Raw genomic sequence first — 23,113 nt, forward strand, 5'->3', positions numbered from 1 at the left:
TAAATAGAATAGCTATGTACAGGTAAAATAAATGAATAAATAAATAGAGTAATCAATCAATCAATCAATCATATTTATTGAGCGCTTACTATGTGCAGAGCACTGGACTAAGCGCTTGGGAAGCCCAAATTGGCAACATATAGAGACAGTCCCTGCCCAACAGCGGGCTCACAGTCTAAAAGGGGGAGACAGAGAACCAAGCACAGCTCGGCTCGTCCCCTGCTGTGTGACCCCATAGGCGCTCCCCACCCTCTCTGGGCCTTGTTTTTCCCCGGGTGTGGAGAGTGACAGGCAGTGGGGGAGGGATGGGGGGGCTACTACAGGGCCCCCACCTTGGTTGATTGAAACTAGGCGGTTCTGGCAGTGGCAGAACACTAAACAGAGCCCGCCGATGACTCCACTGTGCGCTCTCGCTCTCCCCCCGCAACCTCAACAATCCCACTGTTGTGGCCGTCCAACATGTGCAACCAATAAAGCCGCCTGCCAAGCCGCCCCCGTCCCCCCCCTTTTCCGCCAGGGCCTGGTTCCTCTCTCTCTCCTTCTCCTTAAAAGCTCAACTCCGGCGGCATCTCCCACCCCTCCCTGCTTTTCCCCCCCACCCACGTCCAGTTGGTAGCCACGACACGGCGGCCAGGCTTGGGCGGGAGCGAGAGGCCCGGCCGAGCGGGAGTGGGGGCTCTTTTCTTCATCTCACCCCCCGTCCGTGGGCTGTCGGGGTCCAAGGGGGAAAGCAATCAATCATCAATCGCATTTAGGGAGCGCAGAGCGCTGTACTAAGCGCTTGGGAAGTACAAGCTGGCAGGATGAGCGGGAGAGGCCAGAAGAGACGGCCTGACGGGCAACCTCTCCCGGACGGAGCTGATGCGGAGGCCAACCCAATCAATCAATCAATCAATCAATCGTATTTATTGAGCGCCTACTGTATGCAGAGCACTGTACTAAGCGCTTGGGAAGTCCAAGTTGGCAACCTATAGAGGCAGTCCCTACCCAACAGTGGGCTCACAGTCTAGAAGGGGGAGACAGAGAACAAAACCAAACATACTAACAAAATAAAATAAATAGCCCAGGTCCCAAGCGGACCCCCGAAAGCCCCCGGGCCACCCCGCAGCCCCTGGGCCGTGCTGACTCTCTACCTAATCAATCAATCAATCGTATTTATTGAGCGCTTACTGTGTGCAGAGCACTGGACTAAGCGCTTGGGAAGTCCAAGTTGGCAGCATATAGTTCCCCTTCTAGACTGTGCCCCTTCTAGACCGTGAGCCCGCTGTTGGGTAGGGACCGTCTCTATGTGTTGCCGACTTGTACTTCCCAGGCGCTTAGTACAGTGCTCTGCACACAGTAAGCGCTCAATAAATACGATTGATTGATTGATTGATTGATATAGAGACAGTCCCTACCCAACAGCGGGCTCACAGTCTAGAAGGGGGAGACAGACAACAAAACCAAACATACTAACAAAATAAAATGAATAGATATGTACAAGTAAAATAAATAGAGTAATAAATATGTACAAACATATATACAGGGCAGGAAATGATTTGGGAGGCTGGAGGTGGGACCGCCCTCTCCAGCCTCAGTTTCCCCACCAGTCCTAGGAAGGTCAAGGGGGGTTGGGGGGGGATGAACGATTCCCAAGCTTGTGGGGCACTCAGGGTTAGGGGCATGATGATAGCAGCATGGCATTCATTCATTCATTCAATCGTATTTATTGAGCGCTTACTGTGTGCAGAGCACTGTACTAAGCGCTTGGGAAGTACAAGTTGGGGGCCCAATAGCCCACTGTTGGGTAGGGACTGTCTCTATACGTTGCCATCTTGTACTTCCCAAGCGCTTAGTACAGTGCTCTGCACACAGTAAGCGCTCAATAAATATGATTGATTGATTGATTGATAGAGCCCAGGCCTGGAAATCAGAAGGTCATGACTTCATTTCATTCATTCATTCATTCAGAAACCACCGCCGCCACTAGTCTGCTGTGTGACCTCGGGCAAGTCACTTCCCTTCTCTGCGCCTCAGTTTCCTCACCTTTTAAAATGGGGATGAGGAGTGTGAGCCCTACGTGGGACAGAACGGTGGCCAACCCGATTATCTTGCGCTTGCCCCAGCACTTAGACCAGTGCCTGGCACGGTAGAAGCACTTAGCAAATACCATGATGATTATTATTATTCTCTGAGCCTCAGTTACCGCATCTCTAAAATGGGGGTGGAGATTGGGAGCCCCACTGGGGACAGGGATTGTGTCCAACCCGAACGGCTTGTATCCACCCCAGCGCTTAGTACAGTGCGTGGCACAGTGTAAGCACTTAACGAATACTACTTTATTATTTATGATTATTAATCGCGGGGGTGCAGCCCCTACAGAACTGAGCAGGGGCAGTGGAGACTGCTGGGGCCGGGTGGGGAACTGTACTGAGCGCCGAGAATGGCTATGAATGGGACAGGACAGAGGGAGGAGGGGAATCTGAGGGCTGGACTCCGTGGAAGGGAAGTTAGTTAGGATTTAGGCTAGAGGAATTTAAGACAAATGATGGAAAGGGACATTAAGACAGGAAGGAGATGGGCGCGAAACAGAAACAGAGACGGCCTGAGAAAGACTGAAACGGAGACCGAGCCACCCCGGTGGAATGAATCAGAACGCAAACACCGAATCATCATCATCAATCGTATTTATTGAGCGCTTCCTGTGTGCAGAGCACTGTACTAAGCGCTTGGGAAGTCCAAGTTGGCAACATAGAGAGACAGTCCCTACCCAACAGTGGGCTCACGGTCTAAAAGGGGGAGACAATCGAGACAACCGAATCACACTTTCATTCATTCGTTCAACCATACTTATTGAGCGCCCACTGTGTGCGGAGCACTGGACTGAGCGCTTGGAAAGTAAAATTCAGCAATGGAGACAGTCCCTTGCCCACACCGACCTTACACACAAAAGACGCTAATCCATGCATTTGTTAATGCTAACGGGACTGTGAGCCCACTGTTGGGTAGGGACTGTCTCTCTATGTTGCCAACTTGGACTTCCCAAGCGCTTAGTACAGTGCTCTGCACACAGTAAGCGCTCAATAAATACGATTGATTAGCACTAATGTGCACACGTAGCAATCCCCTGCACTAATAAGTGATAACAGTTACAATTATGATATTTGTTAAGCGCTTATTTTGTGCCAGCCACTGTTCTAAGCGCTGGAGTAGGTACAAGGTAATCAGGTCGGACACAGTCCCTGTCCCGGAGGGGGCTCACAGTCTTAATCCCCATTTGACAGATGAGGCGACTGAGGCACAGAGGAGTGGAGTGACTTGCTCAACGTCACACAACAGACGAGTGGAGGAGTCAGGACTCGAACCCACGACCGTCTGGGTCCCAGGCCTGCGCTCAACCCACTAGGCCACGCTGCTTCTTGTGCCAAGCGAGCATTGGGGTACGAGCATTCATTCATTCAGTCGGATTTATTGAGCTGTGTGCCAAGCGCTGTACTAAGCGCTTGGGAAAGTACAGCACAACAACAGACACATTCCCTGGCTCACACTCAGGTAGGATTTAATCCCCACTTTACAATCAATCAATCAATCAATCGTATTTATTGAGCGCTTACTGTGTGCAGAGCACTGTACTAAGCGCTTGGGAAGTCCAAGTTGGCAACATCTAGAGACGGTCCCTACCCAACAGTGGGCTCACAGTCTAGAAGGGGGAGACAGAGAACAAAACCAAACATAGTAACAAAATAAAATAAATAGAATAGATATGGACAAGTAAAATAAATAGAGTAATAAATATGTACAAACATATATACTGTGTTACTGTGTGCAGAGCACTGTACTAAGCGCTTGGGAAGTCCAAGTTGGCAACATCTAGAGACAGTCCCTGCCCACCAGTGGACTCACAGTCTAAAAGGGGGAGACAGAGAACAAAACCAAACATACTAACAAAATAAAATAAATAGAATAGGTATGTACAAGTAAATAAATAGAGTAATAAATATGTACAAACTTATATACATATATATAAATATATAAAATAAATAGAATAGATATGTACAAGTAAAATAAATAGAGTAATAAATATGTACAAACATATATACATATATATATAAATATATATATATTTACAGATGAGGAAAGTGAGGCACAGGGAGATTAAGAAACTTGCCCCCAATCACACAGCAGACAAGCCGTGGAGACGAGATTAGAACCCGGGTCTTCCGTCTCCCGGGCCCGACTTCTTGCCAATGACACTAATTTGCCACGTGCGTTCATACTCACAACCGCTTCACACACAGTAAGACACCAATATCCACATCCACAGTAATAATAATAATAATAATGGCATTTATTAAGCGCTTACTATGTGCAAAGCACTGTTCTAAGCGCTGATACACACTCAACGCTCCACACTGACACTAATAGGAGCGCTGATCATAGTAATAATAGTTGTGGTAGTGTTTATCAGCCGCTTACAGTGTGCAGAGCACTGTACTAAGCGTTGGGAAGGAATACACAGGCGAGAATTAGACATTATCCCCGTCCCTCCGAGGATTCACGGCCTGACCGTAAAAAGGTGGGTGGGACCCGCTGTTGGGTAGGGACCTTTATATATATATATATATATATATATATATATATATATATATATATATACATATACATATATATATATACACATATATATATATATATTTGTACATATTTATTACTCTATTGATTTATTTATTTTACTTGTACATATTTATTCTATCTTATTCTGTTAATATGTTTTCTTTTGTTGTCTGTCTCCCCCTTCTAGACTGTGAACCCGCTGTTGGCGAGGGACCTGTATGTGGGCTCGTCCCTCCTCACGTGTCTGTCTGCCAATTCATTCACGCATCCAGTCGTATTTATTGAGCGCTCACTGTGTGCGGAGCACTGTACTAAGCGCTTGGGAAGTCCAAGTTGGCAACATCTAGAGACGGTCCCTACCCAACAGCGGGCTCACAGTCGAGCGAAGACTGTGAGCCCCCCGTGGGGCAACCTGATCACCTTGTAACCTCCCCAGCGCTTAGAACAGTGCTTTGCACATAGTAAGCGCTTAATAAATGCCATCATTATTAGTAGTAGTAGTAGCAGTAGTAAGTGCTCAATAAATACAATTGAATGAATGAATGACAGCTGGTTGCGGACAGGGAATGTGACTGTTGGCATATTGTCCTCTCCCAAGCGCTTAGTACAGTGCTCTGCCCACAATCAATCAGTCAATCAATCGTATTGAGCGCTTACTGTGTGCAGAGCACCGTACTAAGCGCTTGGGAAGTACAAGTTGGCAACGTATAGAGACAGTCCCTACCCAACAGTGGGCTTACAGTCTAGAAGAAGGGCTCAGTCGGTAGTGAGCCCAGTGTTGGGCAGGGACCGTCTCTATATGTTGCCAACTTGGACTTCCCAAGCGCTTAGTACAGTGCTCTGCACACAGTAAGCGCTCAATAAATACGATTGATTGATTGATTGCTTGATTGATTGACCTGCGGCGGGAAGACGGACGACGGCCTAGCGGAAAGACAGACAACCAGGGCCAGAGAGACAGGCCGGGCTCGGGGGGCTGAGGTGGGGTGGGATTACTGGATGGTGACCCATCAATCGATCGTATTTATTGAGCGCTTACTGTGTGCAGAGCACTGTACTAAGCGCTTGGGAAGTCCAAGTGGGCAACATATAGGGGCGGCCCCTACCCAACAGTGGGCTCACAGTCTAAAAGGGGAAGACAGAGAACAAAACCAAACATACTAACAAAATAAAATAAATAGAATAGCTATGTACAAGTAAAATAAATAAATAAATAGAGTAACCCATTCATTCATTCATTCAATCGTATTTATGGAGCGCTTACCGTGTGCAGAGCACTGTACTAAGCGCTTGGGAAGGACAAGTTGGCAATATATAGGGACAGTCCCTACCCAAGAGTGGGCTCACAGTCTAGAAGGCCTGTGAAGAGGCGACTGAGCCCCCCGACCCCAGATGAGGGGTGTGGGCCTCCTGTGGGTTTCCTGCCAAAGAGGGGGAAGGAGAAGTGGCCCCGCTCCCGCCTCGTGGTGACTTGTGAGGGGGGGAAACGGGGGAGCCTCCCAAGGGGGCTCCCCCAAACTCTGGGGCACCCTGCAGCCGGGGGTGGGAAGGAGGTGGGAGTGGAAGGAGGAGGGGGATGGGGAGGAAGGCGCTGGGGTCGGGCTGGGGTGGTGGGAAACCTTCTGGAAGAGGCCCCTGGGAGCTGAGAGGCGCTGATCTCATCCTCAGGCAGGACAGCGGGGAGGGGGGCGGGGGTCCCTGCCATCCCCCCCACCCGGGTTTCCCAGGCTCCTCAGGATGCAGGGTCCCAGGGGACCCCCTTCCCCATCTCTGGTACAGCCAGGCCTCTCTGGTGGGGGGGCAGGATGGGGGCTTCAGGCCCCTCCACCGCCCCCACTGAAATCCTCTACCATTCATTCATTCATTCAATCGTATTTATGGAGCGCTTACTCTGTGCAGAGCACTGGACAAAGCGCTTGGGAAGTACACGTTGGCAACATATAATGAACAGACAGTGAATGCTGGCAACAGTCATTCATATTTACTGACCACTTATGGGGTGCAAAGGACTGGACTAAGCGCTTGGAAGGCAATCAATCAATAAGTCGTATTTATTGAGCGCTTACTGTGTGCAGAGCACTGGACTAAGCTCTTGGAAGGCAATCGATCAATCAATCATCAGTCGTATTTATTGAGCGCTTACTGTGTGCAGAGCACTGGACTAAGCGCTTGGGAAGCACACGTTGGCAACATATAATGAACAGACAATGAATGCTGGCAACAGTCATTCATATTTACTGACCACTTATGGGGTGTGGAGCACTGGACTAAGCGCTTGGAAGGCAATCGATCAATCAGTCGTAGTTATTGAGCGCTTACTGTGTGCAGAGCACTGGACTAAGCGCTTGGGAAGCGCACGTTGGCAACATATAATGAACAGACAATGAATGCTGGCAACAGTCATTCATATTTACTGACCACTTATGGGGTGCGGAGCACTGGACTAAGCGCTTGGAAGGCAATCAGTCAATCAGTCGTATTTATTGAGCGCTTACTGTGTGCAGAACACTGTACAAAGCGCTTGGAAGGCAATCAATCAATCAGTCGTATTTATTGAGCGCTTACTGTGTGCAGAGCACTGGACTAAGCGCTTGGGAAGTACACGTTGGCAACATATAATGAACAGACAATGAATGCTGGCAACAGTCATTCATATTTACTGACCACTTGTGGGGTGCGGAGCACTGGACTAAGCGCTTGGAAGGCAATCAATCAGTCGTATTTATTGAGTGCTTACTGTGTGCAGAGCACTGGACTAAGCGCTTGGGAAGTACACGTTGGCAACATGTAATGAACAGACAATGAATGCTGGCAACAGTCATTCATATTTACTGACCACTTGTGGGGTGCGGAGCACTGGACTAAGCGCTTGGAAGGCAATCAGTCAATCAAAAAGTCGTATTTATTGAGCGCTTACTGTGTCCCAAGCACTGGACTAAGCGCTTGGGAAGCCCAAGTTGGCAACATTAGAGAGACGGCCCCTACCCAACAGCGGGCTCACAGTCTAGAAGGGGGAGACAGGGAACAGAACAAAACTTACTAACAAAATAAAATAAATATTCTCTGTATTCGCCCCCGAAATCCTCTGCCATTCACTCATTCCATCGCGTTTACCGACCACTTGCGGGGTGCAGAGCACTGTACTAAGCGCTTGGAAGGCACAGTTCATCAATAGGGACGATCCCGATCAGAGCCCCCCCGCCCTCCAACCAGCCAGGCCTCCTCCTCCTCCTCCTCCAGGCAGCCTTCGAAGGAGACCCCAGGCCTGAATGTCCAAGCCAAGGACCCCCCCCCCGAACCCCCAAGCTTCGGGCTGATGTGGGCGGCCAGGCTCCCCCACTTGCCTAAAAGTAGCCGGCGGGGCCTGGCTTCGGCTGGGGTCCAAATTGGGGGGGGCGGGACCCCCACCTCCCCCCCCCAGCCCCCTCACCTGGGGTGTGTCCGGTGGCGGGGCCTAGGCCGGGCAGCAGCAGCAGCAGCAGTAGGGGCAGGGTCAAGGGTCCTGCCCAGCGGGGCTCCCTCGGCCTGCCCATGCTGGTCCCCCAGCCCTCTGGCCGCCCAGGCCGCCCAGCCGGCCCCGCCTCCTCCCCCACCCCCCCCCCCCGGGCCCCCTCCTCCCCATCCCGCCCCCCTGCCCCTCCTCCCCCGGACCGGCCCAAAGCCCGCCGGGGGCCCTTGGGGGGGCCCACCCAGCTCCAAACTGTCTGTCTGTCTGTCTGTCTGTCTGTCTGTCTGTCTGTCTGTCTGTCTGTGTGTGTGTCTGGGGGGGCGTTAGCAGCCCTGAGCCCCAGGCTGAGAGCTGGGGATGGACAGGAGGAGACCCGGGAAACACTGGGGGGGACCCCCGGAGGGAGGGAGGGAGAGAGGAGAAGGAAGGGAGAGAGGGAGGGAAGGAGGGGGAGGAGGGAGAGAAGGAGGAAAGGAGAAAGGGAGGAAAAGATTGGGACAGAGCGGGAGAGTTGAAGGAGGGGGAGGGAAAGAGGGAGGGAGGGGGAAGGAAGGAGAGAGGGAGGAAAGAAAAGGAGGGAAAAAGAGGGAGAGAGGGAGGAAAGGGAAATGGGAGGGAAAGAGGGAGGAAGGGAGAGAGGGAGGAAAAGATGGGGACAGAGCAGGAGAGTTGAAGGAGGGGGAGGGAGAGAGGGAGTGAAGAGGAGGGAGGGGGAAGGAAGGAGAGAGGAAAGAAAAGGAGGGACAGAGGGAGGGAGAGAAGGAGGGAGGGAGGGAAAGGAGGAAAGAAGAGAGGGAGGGAAAGAGAGGGAAGGAGGGAGGGAGGAGGGAAGGAGAGAGGGAGGAAGGAGGAGGAGGAAAAGGGGAGAGGAGGGAGGGAGAGAGGGAGGAAAGGAGAAAGGGAGGAAAAGATAGGGACAGAGCAGGAGAGTTGAAGGAGGGGGAGGGAAAGACGGAGAGAGGAGGTGAAGGGGGGGAAGGAAGGTAGGAGAGAGGGAGGAAAGAAAAGGAGGGAAAAAGAGGGACAGAGGGAGGGAGAGAGGAAGGAAAGGGGAATGGGAGGGAAAGAGGGAGGAAAGAGGAGAGGAAGGGAGAGAGGGAGGTAAAGATAGGGACAGAGCGGGAGAGTTGAAGGAGGGGGAGGGAGAGAGGGAGTGAAGAGGAGGGAGGGGGGAAGGAAGGAGAGAGGGAGGAAAGAGAAGGAGGGAAAAAGAGGGACAGAGGGAGGGAGAGAAGGAAGGAGGGAGGGAGGACAGGGGAGAGGGAGGGAAGGAGGGAGAGAGGGAGGAAAGAAGGACAGAAGGAGGGAGAGAGGGAGAAAAGAGGGAAAGCTGGGAGAGAAGGAGGACAGGAGAAAGAGAGGGGGAAAGGAAGGGGAGAAGGAGGAAAGGAGGGAGAGAGCAAAAGTAGGAGGGAGAGAGGTAAAGATGAAGGAAAGGGGAGAGGGAGAGGAGGGAGAGGGAGGAAATAAGGACAGAGGGAGGGAAAAAGTGGGACAGGGGAGAGAAGGAGAGAGGGGAGAAGAGAGGGAAGGAGAGAGGGAGGAAAGGAGGGTGAGGGAGGCAAGGAGAGTGGGACAAGGGGGAGGAAAGGAGGGAGAGGAAGGGAGATGAGAGAGGGAGGGCAGAAGGGAGAGACAGGGAGAAAGAGATGGAGGGAGAGTGGCGAGAGGGAGACAGGGTGGGAGGTAGAGGAAGGGAGGGAGAGGAAGGGAAGGAGGAAGAGAGTGGGAGGGGAAGAGGAAGTGGGAGAGAGAAAAGAGAAGGAGAGAGAGTGGCCTAATGGTTAGAGCTCGAGCCTGGGCGTCAGAAAAACCTGGGTCCTAATCCCGGCTCTGCCACTTTGCCCTGTGACCTTGAGCAAGTCACTTCATTTCTGTACACCTCAGTTCCCTCGTCTGTAAAATGGGGATTGAGACTGTGAGCCCCGTGTGGGACAGAGACTGTGTCCAACCCTATTTGCTTGTATCCACCCCAGTTCTTAGAACAGTGCCTGGCACATAGTAAGCACTTAACAAATGTCGTAAAAAAAAGAGTGGGAGAGGGAGAGAGAAGAGAGAAAGGAGAGGGGAAAGAGAGTGGGAGAGGGGGAAGAGAGAAGAGGGAAAAGGAGAGACAGGGAGAGAGGATGAGAGAGGAGAGAGAGGAAGAGACGGAATCTTTGAGTGGGAGTTGTGTCTGCATGCCTATCTATGAGTGTATGCACATTATGAGTAGCTGCAGGATGTGACTGTTCATCTTTTTGTATCTTTGATCTTTTTGCCTTTTTTTGCTCTCTCTGTAGCTCTTTGTCTCATAATAATAAAAATGATAGTATCTGTTAAGCGCTTACTATGTGCAAAGCACTGTTCTAAGTGCTGGGGGGTGGGGTATAAGGTGATCAGGTTGTCCCACGTGGGGCTCACCGTCTTAATCCCCATTTTACAGATGAGGGAACTGAGGCCCAGAGAAGTGGAGTGTCTTGCCCAAGGTCACGCAACTGACAAGTGGCCGAGCCGGGATTCATCTCCATCTGCCAGGCTTCCACCCCCTCCCACTCCTGTCGTAGCCCTGGGAGTTCCTGTTGCTGTGTGTAATGGTGGTATTTGTTAAGCGCTGACTGTGTGCCGGGCATTGTACGAAGCGCCAGGGTAGATACGAGATAATCGGGTTGGATTCAGTTCCCGTCCCACATAGGACTCCCAGGCGTAATCCCCATTTCACAGATCAGGGAACTGAGTCCCACGCTCAGCCTCTAGGCAGCAGGTCACGCCGTTTCTCTTACAATGATATGAATAATGATGGTATTAATTAAGGGCTTATCAAGGGCCTTGTGATGGAGTAAGTACAATCAGATTGGACACCATCCTTGTCGCACAGGGGATTCATGATCAATGAAGGAGAAAGGACGGGCATTTCGTCCCCATTTTACAAGATGTGGGGGACTTGAGTGATGTGGGCCTGAGGGAGGGGGGGAATAAAAGGAGCAAATCCAAGTACATTTGAGAAGAGCTAAGTGAAAGATCTGAAGAGCTAAGTTATACGTGTCTAGATGTGGGCCTGAGGGAGGGGTGAATAAAAGAAGCAAATCCAAGTGCAATTGAGAAGAGCTAAGTGAAAGAGCTGAAGAGCTAAGTTATGCCCTTCTAGATTGTGAGCCCGTTGTGGGCAGGGATTATCTCTATTTGTTGCCGAATTGTACTTTCCAAGCGCTTAGTACAGTGCTCTGCACACAGTAAGTGCTCAATAAATACGATCGAATGAATGAAGGCGGAGAATGAGGCTCAGAGAAGTTGTGAGTCCCCCAAGATCGGTTGCTGAGCGTTTACTGTGTGCAGAGCTCTTTACTAAGGCCTTGGGAGGGGACAATATCACAGACACAGTCCCTGCCCACAGTGAGCTTACAGTCTAGAGGGGGAGACGGACATTAATGTGAATAATTACAGATCTGGACATAAGTGCTGCGGGACTAGAGAGAGGAAGTAGGGGAAGGGAGTGGGAGATGCGGAAAAGTGGCGCTTAATCTGGGAAGGCCTCTTGGAGAATATGTGCCGTCCAAAAGGGGGGGAAAGTAATTGTCTGTTGGATGTGAAGAAGGAGGGTATTCCGGGCCAGAGGCAGGAGTTTGGTGGCGAGATAGACCAGACGGACGTACACGAAGAAGGTTGGCATTAGAGGAGTGAAGGGTGAAGCCCGGCTTGTAGTAGGAGAGGTGTGAGGTGAGGTAGGAGAGGGCAAGGTGATGGACTGCTTTAGAGCCAGTGGCGAGGAGTTTTTGTTTGATGTAGAGGTGGATGGGCAACCCCTGGGGTTTCTTGAGGAGTGGGGAAGCGTGGCCTGAATGTTTTTGTAGAAAAATAATCCAGGCAGCAGAGTGAAATATGGACTGGAGTGGGGAGAGACAGGAGGCAGGGAGGTCAGCGAGGAGGCCGATGAAGTAATCAAGACGGGATAGGATAAGTGCTTGGATTAACGTGGTAGCAGTTTGGATGGAGAGGAAAGTGTGGATTTTAGCCCTGCTGTGAAGGCTGAACCGACTTTAGTGATGGATGGAGCATTTGGGTTGAGTGAGAGAGAGGAGTCAAGGATAACGCCGAGGTTACAGGCTCAGTCATTCATTCATTCATTCAATCGTATTTATTGAGCGCTTACTGTGTGCAGAGCACTGTACTAAGCGCTTGGGAAGTCCAAGTTGGCAACATATAGAGACGGTCCCTACCCGACAGTGGGCTCACAGTCTAGAAGGGGGAGACAGACGACAAAATAACAAACGTATTAACAAAATAAAAGAATGCCTCATTATTATTATTAGAACGGAAGGATGGCGGTGCCGTCTACAGTGACGGGGAAGTCAGGAGATTGGACCAGGTTTGGGTGGGAAGGTAAGAAGTTCCGTTTTCGGCAAATCCAGTTTGAGGTGATGGGAGGACGTCCAAGCAGAGAAGGCAGGAGCCTGCAGAGAGGGAGAAAGATGGGGGCTGGAGATGTAGATTTGGGAATCATCCGCATAGAGATGGTAGTTGAAGCTGTGGGAGTGAATGAGTTCTCCACTCCCTTGGAGAGGAGGACCCAGAGCTTACAACGTGATCAGGATAATAATAATAATAATAATAATAATAATGATAATAATAATGGCATTTATAAGCGCTCAATAAATACAATTGAATGAATGAATGAATGAATTTGCTATTCTATTTATTTTATCTTGTTAATATGTTTTGTTGCCTGTCTCCCCCTTCTAGACTGTGAGCCCGCTGTTGGGTAGGGACCGTCTCTATATGTTGCCAACTTGTACTTCCCAAGCGCTTAGTACAGTGCTCTGCACACAGTAAGCGCTCAATAAATACGACTGAATGAATTAACCTTGAGGGACCCCCACAGTTAGAGGGTGGGAGGCAGAGGAGGAGCCCATGAAGGAGACTGGAAGTGAGCGGCCAGAGTGACATGGAAGGGAATGAGAGTAGGGGGGATGAGGGCTTAGTTGGGGAAGACCTTTTAGGGGAGAGAGGATTTTAATAAGGCTTTGAAGGTGGAGAGAGTGGTGGTCTGGCATATAATAATAATAATAATAATGGTACTTGTTAAGCGCTTAATATGTGCCAAACACTGTTCTAAGTGCTGGGGTAGATACAGATTAATCGGGTTGGACACAGTCCCTGTCCCTACATGGGGCTCCCGCTCTTAATCCCCATTTTTCAGGTGAGGGAACTGAAGCCCAGAGAATCAATCAATCAATCGTATTTATTGAGCGCTTACTGTGCGCAGAGCACTGTACTAAGCGCTTGGGAAGTACAATTTGGCAACACCTAGAGACAGTCCCTACCCACAGAGAAGTGAAGTGACTTGCCCCCAGGTCACCCAGCAGATTTATGGTGGAGTGTGGAGTAGAACCCAGGGCCTTCTGACTCCCGGACACGAGCTGTATTCACTAGACTACTCTGGGGAGGGAGTTAATAATAAATAATAATAGTGGTGGCATTTGTTAAGCGCTTACTATGTGCAAAGCACTGTTCTAAGCGCTGGGGGGGGGATACAAGGTGATCAGGTTGTCCCACGTGGGGCTCACAGTCTTCATCCCCATTTGACAGATGAGGGAACTGAGGCTCTGAGAAGTGAAGTGACTTGCCCAAGGTCACACAGCAGACAGGTGGTGGAGTCAGGATTAGAATCCAGGTCCTTTTGACTCTTAAGCCCGTGCTCTATCCGCTAAGCCATCCTCTTCCTCCTCCTATTACACCCCTATACATAACTGCCGAGGATGGGTATAAATACGGAAGCGCTAAGGATGGTTGCGGGGTTGATACGGATGAGGGAAGCGGAAGAATTCATCCGTTCATTCATTCAGTCGTATTTATTGAGCGCTTACCGTGTGCAGAGCACTGTACTAAGCGATTGGGAATACAAGGATAAACAGTAGCATTCCCTGCCTACAATGAGCTCGCAATCTAGAGTCTGGTAGCCAGACATCATTACAAATAAATGAAATTACAGATATCAATCCATCCATCAATCGTCTTTATTGAGCGCTTACTGTGTGCAGAGCACTGTACTAAGCGCTTGGGAAGTACAAGATTTATTACTCTATTTATTTATCTTACTTGTACATATCTATTTATTTATTTTACCTGTGCATATCTATTCTATTTTATTTTGTTAGTCTGTTTGGTTTTGTTCTCCGTCTCCCCCTTTTAGACTGTGAGCCCGCTGTTGGGTAGGGACCGTCTCTGTGTGTTGCCAACTTGGACTTCCCAAGCGCTTAGTACAGTGCTCTGCACACAGGAAGCGCTCAATAAATGCGATTGATGATGATGATGAAGATATGTACGTAAGTGTTTTAGGGCTCAGGGTGGGCAGGGGGGAAGATCAAAGGGACCAAGTCAGGTCGAAATGAGGAAAAGTGGAAAAATGCTTATATGGAACAGCTCAGAGCGAAGAGATGCTATGGGGGAGACAGGAATACCGCTCTGCCTATCCCCCCTCTAGACTGTAAGCTTGTTGTGGGCAGGGACAGTGCTCTGCACACAGTAAGCGCTCAATAAATACGATTGATGATGATGATGATGATGATGATGATTTTGGACTCTCCCAAGTGCTTACTACAGTGCTCTGCCCACAGTAAACCCTCAATAAATACCATTGATTGACTGATTGGCTCTGAACTGCCCCGCTAGACTGTAAGGCCGTGTGCCGTGGATGTATCTATTGGACTCCCCCGAGCGCTCTGTCCACTGCTCTCCGCAAAGGGAGCGCTCATTACGATCGACTGATTGAGCCGAAGGAGGTACAGAGGTCCGGTTGGGAGTGGGGTAAAGGCGTCCCTTTACCCCACCGCATGGCCTAGAAGATAGAGAAGCGGCGTGGCTCAGCGGAAAGAGCCCGGGCTTTGGAGTCGGAGGTCATGGGTTCGAATCCCGCCTCCGCCACATGCCTGCTGTGTGACCTTGGGCAAGTCACTTCACTTCTCTGGGCCTCAGTGACCTCATCTGTAAACTGGGGATGAAGACTGTGAGCCCCATGTGGGACAACCTGATCACCTTGTATCCTCCCCGGCGCTTAGAATGGTGCTTTGCACATAGTAAGCGCTTACAAATGCCATCATTATTATTATTATTTGCACATACTAAGCGCTTAACAAATGCCAATTATTATTATTATTATTATTATTATTATTATTATTATTAAGATAGAGCACAGGCCTGGGAGCTGATCCTGGCTCTGCCCCTTGCCCACGGAGTAACTTTAGGCAAGTCACTTATGTGCTATTTGGCTCAGTCTCCACATCTGTAAAATGGGAATTGAGTCTCCCCCCTGCAGTGAGCCCCGAGTGGGCCGGAGGTTGCCTCCTGCCCCCCTATTACTGTGTGCAGAGCATCATCATCATCATCAATCGTATTTATTGAGCGCTTACTGTGTGCAGAGCACTGTACTAAGCGCTTGGGAAGTACAAGTTGGCAACACGTAGAGACAGTCCCTACCCAACAGTGGGCTCACAGTCTAGAAGGGGAAGACAGACGACAAAACCAAACATACTAACAAAATAAAGTAAATAGAATAGATATGTACAAGTAAGATAAATAAATAAATAAATAGAGTAATAAATATGTACAAACTAAATAAATAGAGTAATAAATATGTACAAACATGTATACAGGTTAGCGCTTACTACGTCCCAGGCACTGTACTAAGCGCTGGGATGGACACAAGCACATCAATCAATCAATCAACCAATCGTATTCATTGAGCGCTTACTGTGTGCAGAGCACTGTACTAAGCACTTAGAGAAGCAGCGTGGCTCAGTGGAAAGAGCCCGGGCTTTGGAGTCAGAGGTCATGGGTTCGAATCCCGGCTCCGCCTGCTGTGTGACCTTGGGCAAGCTACTTAACTTCTCTGAGCACTGTACTGAGTGATTGGGAAAGTCCGATACAACAATAAACAGTGACATTCCCTGCCTACAGTGAGCTCACAATCTAGAGTGTGGTAGACAGACGTCATTACAAATAAATGAAATTACAGATATGTACGTAAGTGCTTTAGGGCTGGGGTGGGGGGGCGGGAGGGGAGAGCAAAGGGACCAAGTCAGGGCGACGCAGAAGGGAGTGGGAGATGAGGAAAAGTGGAAAAATGCGACTTCACATATCACAGGGACTGTGACCAACCTGGTTACCTTCATCATCATCATCAATCATATTTATTGAGCGCTTACTGTGTGCAGAGCACTGTACTAAGCGCTTGGGAAGTCCAAGTTGGCAACATATAGAGGCAGTCCCTACCCACCAGTGGGCTCACAGTCTAAAAGGGGGAGACAGAGAACAAAACCAAACGTACTAACAAAATAAAATAAATAGAATGGATATGTACAAGTAAAATAAATAAATAAATAGAGTAATAAATATGTACAAACATATATACATATATACAGGTATATACCTTCTATCTACCTCAGCACTTGGCACATAGTAAGTGCTTAACAGATACCATCATCACGTAGTAAGCGCCTAACAAGTACCATTATTACTGAGCCCACTGTTGGGTAGGGACTGTCTCTATATGTTGCCAGCTTGTACTTCCCAAGTGCTTAGTACAGTGCTCTGCACACGGTAAGCGCTCAATAAATACAATTGATTGATTGATAGTAGCAGCTGGAACAATAGTGCTTATTAACACCATTGCAAATTACCTTGTATCTGCCTCGGTGCTTAATACGGTCCTTGGCCTGGAGAAGCAGCGTGGCTCAGTGGAAAGAGCACGGGCTTTGGAGTCAGAGATCATGGGTTCAAATCCCGGCTCTGCCAACTGTCAGCTGTGTGACTTTGGGCAAGTCACTTCACTTCTCTGTGCCTCAGTTACCTCAGCTGTGAAATGGGGATTAAAACTGTGAGCCCCCTGTGGGACAACTTGATCACCTTGTAACCTCCCCCAGCGCTTAGAACAGTGCTTTGCACATAGTAAGCGCTTAACAAATGCCATCATCATCATCATGTAGGAAGAGCTTAACAAATACCGCCGTTATCATTATGGATTGGAATGGGAATTGGGGGATCCAGTGGAGGAAGAGAAACCGAGAGAGGCGGATTTCCCCGGAGCAGCGTTCACGTGGATGAGGGTGTCGTCTCTGAGGGACTGTAAACTCTTGTGGGCAAATAATGTCTGCCAGTTATTATTAAGTGCCGTCGAATCTTTTCCAATTCATAGCGTTTCCATAATCCGTATTATTGCTGAGTGCCGTCGAATCATTTCCAATTCATAGCGTTTCCATAATCCGTATTCTTGCTGACAGAACTTCTGTTGTCGTTATGGCCTCTATCCATCTAGCTGCTGATCTGCCTCTTCCACGTTGTCCCTGGACCTTTTCTAGCATTATTGTCTTCTCCAGAGAGCCGGTCCTCTTGATTACGTGTTCAAAATACGCTAATCTACGTAGAATCATTTGGCCTTCTAAAGACCACTGTGCTTTAATTTGCTCTAAAATCCATTTCTTTGTTTTCCGGGCAGTCCGTGGTATTCGCAACAGCCTTCTCCAACACCACATTTCAAATCAATCAATCAATCAATCAATCAATCGTATTTATTGAGCGCTTACTGTGTGCACAGCACCATACTAAGTGCTTGGGAAATATAAGTTGGCAACATATAGAGACGGTCCCTACCCAACAGTGGGCTCACAGTCTAGAAGGGAGAGACAGAGAACAAAACCAAACATATTAACAAAATGAAATAAATAGAATAGATATGTACAAGTAAAATAAATAGAGTAATAAATATGTACAAACATATATACATATATACAGGTGCTGTGGGGAAGGGAAGGAGGTAAGACGAGGGGATGGAGAGGGGACAAGGGGGAGAGGAAGGAGGGGGCTCAGTCTGGGAAGGCCTCCTGGAGGAGGTGAGCTCTCAGTAGGGCCTTGAAGGGAGGAAGAGAGCGAGCTTGGCGGATGGGCAGAGGGAGGGCATTCCAGGCCAGGGGGAGGACGTGGGCTGGGGGTTGACGGCGGGACAGGCGAGAACGAGAGAACGAGACATGGTGAAGAGATTAGCGGCGGAGGAGCGGAGGGTGCGGGCTGGGCTGGAGAAGGAGAGAAGGGAGGTGAGGTAGGAGGGGGCGAGGGAATGGAGAGCCTTGAAGCCCAGGGTGAGGAGTTTCTGCCTGATGCGGAGGTTGATTGGTAGCCACTGGAGATTTTTGAGGAGGGGAGTAACATGTCCAGAGCGTTTCTGGACAAAGACAATCCGGGCAGCGGCGTGAAGTATGGATTGAAGTGGGGAGAGACAAGAGGATGGGAGATCAGAGAGGAGGCTGATACAGTAATCCAGACGGGATAGGATGAGAGCTTGAATGAGCAGGGTAGCGGTATGGATGGAGAGGAAAGGGCGGATCTTGGCAATGTTGCGGAGCTGAGACCGGCAGGTTTTGGTGACGGCTTGGATGTGAGGGGTGAACGAGAGAGCGGAGTCGAGGATGACACCAAGGTTGCGGGCCTGTGAGATGGGAAGGATGGTAGTGCCGTCAACGGTGATGGGACAGTCAGGGAGAGGGCAGGGTTTGGGAGGGAAGACAAGGAGTTCAGTCTTGGACATGTTGAGTTTTAGGTGGTGGGCAGACATCCAGATGGAGATGTACTGAAGGCAGGAGGAGATGCGAGCCTGGAGAGAGGGGGAGAGAGCAGGGGCACAGATGTAGATTTGGGTGTCATCAGCCTAGAGATGATAGTTGAAGCTGTGGGAGCAAATGAGTTCACCAAGGGAGTGAGTGTAGATCGAGAACAGAAGGGGACCAAGAACTGAACCTTGAGGAACTCCCACAGTAAGGGGATGGGAGGGGGAGGAGGAGCCTGCCAAAGAGACTGAGAATGAAATGAAAGGAAATCAAAGGAATCAATGCTTTTTCTATCCTGGTTTTTTTCACTGTCCAGCTTTCGGATCCATACATTGTCGCTGGAAGCACCAGAGAGTTGACAATTTGTATTTTTGCGGCAAGTGTTAGACCAGCACATTTCACGATTGCCTGTTATACTGTAATGATAATAGTACTAGTAATTGCATTTGTTAAGCACTTACTATGTGCCAGATGAGGCCGAATGATAATAATGATAATTATGGTATTTGTAAGCGCTTACTATGTGCCAGGCATCATGGTAAGCTCTGTGGTGAGCTTATATATATATATATATCTGTATATATGTATATATGTTTGTACATATTTTTTTACTCTTTATTTATTTATTTTATTTGTACATATCTATTCTATTTATTTTATTTTGTTAGTACGTTTGGTTTTGTTCTCTGTCTCCCCCTTTTAGACTGTGAGCCCACTGTTGGGTAGGGACTGTCTCTGTATGTTGCCAATTTGTACTTCCCAAGTGCTTAGTACAGTGCTCTGCACATAGTAAGCGCTCAATAAATACGATTGATGATGATGATGATGATGATGGTGAATACCAGCAAACCGTGATGGACACCGTCGCTGTCCCATGCGGGGCTTCGCAGTCGCAGTCCTCAGTTTACAGATGAGGTAACTGGGATCCAGAGAAGTGAAGTGACTTCTCCAAGGCCACGCGTCAGACAAGCGGCAGAGCCGGGGGATTAGAACTCACGTCCTTCTGATTCCCAGGCCCCATCTAGGCCGTGCTGCTTCTCCGGGTGGAGAGGGAAATCCGAGGGGTAAAAGGAAGCGAAAATGGAAGATTCGATATGGCAAGGAGAGGGTGGGGCTCAAACAGTAGAGCCAAGGCTACTTGTGTGGAGAGATTTTCGGAGCCTCACCACAAACCTACAAGTTCCTTCCATCTTCCGGCCTCAGCGCCGCAGCTGCTCATTCTCACTTCCCTTAGCAACCAGCCCCATAATATAATAAAAATAGTCAAAATAATGGTATTTGTTAAGTGCCTACTGTGCGCCAGGCACTGTACTAAGCGCAGGGTCATATTGCAAGCAAGTCGGGTCGGGCAGAGCCCCCGCCCCGTGTGAGGCGCACAGCCTCAATCCCCATTTTACGGGTGAGCTAACTGAGGCCCCGAGAAGTGAAGGGACTTGCCCAGGGTCACACAGCAGACAGGTGGTGGAGATCAGAACCCACGAACTTCTGATTGTCAGGCCCGTGTACTACGCCGTGAAAATGAAATTTTCTCATGAAAATCCCAGCCAAATCTGTTCGTTAACAAGTCTGTTCTAGACTGTGAGCCCACTGTTGGGTAGGGACCGTCTCTATGTGTTGCCAACTTGGACTCCCCAAGCGCTTAGTACAGTGCTCTGCACACAGTAAGCGCTCAATAAATACGATTGATTGATTGATCGATTAACAACCTGAGGCGAGAGATACGAGCAGGGCGATATTTGGGCCCGGAGAGAAGGGAGAAGGCGGGATGGGGCAAGGAGACAGTCCATTCTCTGCCCGAAACCATTCAGATTCAGCTTGGGAGTCAGAGGACGTGGGTTCTAATCCCGGCTCCACCACTCATCTGCTGTGTGACCTTGGGCAAGTCACTTAATTTCTCTGGGCCTCAGTTATCTGTAAAATGGGGATGAAGACTGTGAGCCCCCCCGTGGGACAACCAGATCACTTTGTAACCTCCCCAGCACTTAGAACAGTGCTTTGCATATAGGAAGCGCTTAATAAATGCCATCATCATCATCATCATCTGAAAAATGGGGGTTGAGAGTGCGAGCCCCCGGTGGGATAGGGACCGTGTCCAACCTGATTATTTATTTATTTATTTTACTTGGACATATCTATTCTATTTATTTTATTTTGTTAGCATGTTTGGTTTTGTTCTCTGTCTCCCCCTTTTAGACTGTGAGCCCACTGTTGGGTAGGGACTGTATATGTTGCCAACTTGGACTTCCCAAGCGCTTAGTACAGTGCTCTGCACACAGTAAGCGCTCAATAAATACGATTGATGATGATGATGATGATGAACTCATAATAATAATAATGGTGGTATTTATTAAGCGCTTACTATGTGCAAAGCACTGTTTTAAGCGCTGGGGGGGATACAAGGTGATAAGGTTGTCCCACTTGGGGCTCACAGTCTTCATCCCCATTTCACAGATGAGGGAACTGAGGCCCAGAGACGTTAAGTGGCCAGCAGACAAGCGGCACAGCTGGGATTCGAACCCGTGACCTCCGCCTCCCAAGCCCGCGCTCTTTCCACTGAGCCACGCTGCTTCCCGGTGCCCGCACCAGCCCTTCGAACGGAGGTTGGTACTTATTAAACGCTTAACAAGTATCACAATTTTAAAAACGGGGAGGCAGACACAAGGGGAGGAGGTCTGAAAGTCGGGCCACACCCAGGAAAAAGGAGAAATTACGGGCCTTGGGGGCCGAGTTGAAAAATGGCAGTTTTCAGAGCTGTGGTGAGCCAGTTTCCTTCTCTGGGCCTCACTTACCTCATCTGTAAAATAGGGACTAAGATCGTGAGCCCCATGTGGGACAGGGACTGTGCCCGTTCTGATTATCGTAATAATAATGGTGACATTTGTTAAGCGCTTACTATGTGCAAAGCACTGTTCTAAGCGCCGGGGGAGATACAAGGTGATCAGGTTGTCCCACGTGGGGCTCGCGGTCTTCATCCCCATTTTACAGCCGAGGTAACTGAGGCACAGAGGAGTTAAGTGACTTTTAGACTGTGAGCCCACTGTCGGGTAGGGGCCGTCTCTATATGTTGCCAACTTGTACTTCCCGAGCGCTTAGTACAGTGCTGTGCACACGGTAAGCGCTCAATAAATACGATCGATGAAGTGACTCGCCCAAAGTCTTACAGCTGAGAAGCGGCAGAGCCGGGACTTGAACCCATGACCCCTGACCCAGAGAAGCAGCGTGGCTCGGTGGAAAGAGCCCGGGCTTGGGAGTCGGAGGTCACGGGTTCGAATCCCAGCTCCGCCACGTGTCTGCTGTGTGACTTTGGGCAAGTCACTTAACATCTCTGTGCCTCAGTTTCCTCATCTGCAAAATGGGGATTAAGACTGTGAGCCCCATGTGGGGCCACCTGATCACCTTGTATCCCCCCCGAGCTTAGAACAGTGCTTTGCACATAGTAAGCGCTTAACAAATGCCATTATTATTATTATCTTGTATCTACTCCAGCGCTTGGGATAGTGCTTGACACAGAGCAAAGGCTTAACAAATACCATCATCATCATCATCAATCGTACTTATTGAGCGCTTACTATGTGCAGAGCACTGTACTAAGCGCTTGGGAAGTACAAATTGGCAATCTATAGAGACAGTCCCTACCCAACAGTGGGCTCACAGTCTAAAAGGGGAGACAGAGAACAAAACCAAACATACTAACAAGATAAAATAAATAAATACCATAAAAGAGGCGGTGCAAGAAAGGGCGAAATTAGTATTTCACTTCCACCCAGGGGTGGCATCAAAAGAGACTTACTGAGTCTGCCGTGCGGACAGGAGAAATAGTAAGCGCTTCCGTTGTCCTTATTATTGGTATTATTAAGTGCCGTCGAGTCGTTTCCGATTCATTGGATAAAGTTTCTCCAGAACGTCCTGTCCTCTGCCATAATCTGCAGCCTTTCGAAGGATCCTTCCGTTATCGTTGTTATGGTCTCTATCCATCTAGCCGCCGCCTCTTCCGTGTTTTCCCTGGACTTTTCCTAGCATTAAGCGTCTTCTCCAGGGAATGAGTCCTGATGATGTTCCAAAATATGCCAAGTCAAGTCATTTGGCCTTCCAAAGACCCCTTGGGTTCAATTTGCTCCAAAAGCCATTTGTTTGTCTTTCGGGCAGTCCGTGGAATTCACAAAGGCCTTTTCTAATGCCACATTTAAAAAGAATTGATGTTCTTTTTCTATTCTGTCTTTTCACTGTCCGGCTTTCAGATTCCATACACTGTCAAGAGAGGTCACAAGGCGGCTGATACAGTAAAAAGGGCAAGATAGGGCAAGTGCTTGGATTAACATGGAAGCAGTTTGGATGGTGGGGAAAGGACGGATTTTAGCGACGTCACGGGGGAACCGGCAGGATTTGGTGACATTGAATATGTGGGCTGTATATGTGGGCTGTGGGCCGTATATATGTATATATATACATATTGTACATATTTATTTGTACATATTTATTACTCTATTTTACTCGTACA

At 49.2% G+C, this 23,113-nt stretch overlaps 1 protein-coding gene across 2 annotated transcripts in view; it reads right to left on the reverse strand.

Annotated features, from left to right (window-relative positions):
* ADAM33 (ADAM metallopeptidase domain 33) overlaps positions 1 to 8,081 on the reverse strand; it is a 169,591-nt gene extending 161,510 nt beyond the window's left edge. For both annotated transcript variants that reach the window (XM_038745299.1, XM_038745298.1), the window contains exon 1: positions 8,024 to 8,081. The gene's annotated coding sequence lies outside the window, so the exon portion shown is untranslated. The remainder of the gene's footprint in view (positions 1 to 8,023) is intronic.
* Positions 8,082 to 23,113: the final 15,032 nt, after the last annotated feature.

The sequence above is a fragment of the Tachyglossus aculeatus genome, chromosome 4 (assembly GCF_015852505.1).
Source record: "Tachyglossus aculeatus isolate mTacAcu1 chromosome 4, mTacAcu1.pri, whole genome shotgun sequence".
Classification (NCBI taxonomy): Eukaryota; Metazoa; Chordata; class Mammalia; order Monotremata; family Tachyglossidae; genus Tachyglossus; species Tachyglossus aculeatus.